Consider the following 909-nt stretch of genomic DNA (forward strand, 5'->3'; position numbering starts at 1 on the left):
TGTAGTGTATTCTTTTTGCCGGGACGGGATGTAATCAAAAGGTCAACAATCACAATGTCAAAATTCATAGTGTCGAAATCACAATGTCGACATTTATAATGTTGACACTGTTACAATGTCACCAGGCAATGCGTCGGCGCTGTCAGAATGTCGACGTGAACTGAAGGCGTTATGTCCAATAGGATTAGGCTGCAGATGGGAGTGTTAGGAATAGGCTGCGTGGGAGATTAGTATTACAATGTGTGGGTGGGCAGGTTAGGCTTAGGTGCAAGAGGGAGAGCTAGGGGTAAGAATTAGGGCTAGTGAAAAATACCCAAATACCAGAGGATCAGAGGTCTGATATATAAGTCACAGTCACATGACCTCCGGGTCAAGAAAGATGCCGCTGGGGTCGCTACAGCTGCCAGGCCACAGGGGAAAATATGCAGACAAACATGACAACATTTCATTACTATTTACTGTTAGGCGCGGCGGTCTTCGCCCGTGCCCTGACTGAGCAGCGGTCACAGCCGCCGCGCCTCTCTCTTTCCCTGTCCCCCGCACGGCGCCTAGCAACGCCAGGATGCCGTGCGCACGATAGCCGCCGGGTCCCTGGCAACGCAGGACACCGTGCGTGCAGGGTTGCCAGGTGCATAGCAACGGGGACGCCACAGGTGGACCGCGTTCCCCGTTGCTAAGAATAGTTAATTAGGTTGCTCGTGCAGCAGGGCAGCTGCACGGCAACTATTAATTAGGGTCTGGGGGCTGGTCCTGCTGGCCCTCCTGTTATTGGCCAGCAGGGCCTTTTTATGTGAGCCAGCACACTGCAGCCCCGCCGGTGATAGCTTCTTGTATGCTGTTCCTGCCTTGCAGAACTCTGTTCCTGTCAGCCGTGTTTGGTGGATCTTGCTCCCTGCCCTTTGGTACTTT

Source organism: Pseudophryne corroboree, chromosome 5 (genome assembly GCF_028390025.1).
Source record: "Pseudophryne corroboree isolate aPseCor3 chromosome 5, aPseCor3.hap2, whole genome shotgun sequence".
Taxonomy (NCBI): Eukaryota; Metazoa; Chordata; class Amphibia; order Anura; family Myobatrachidae; genus Pseudophryne; species Pseudophryne corroboree.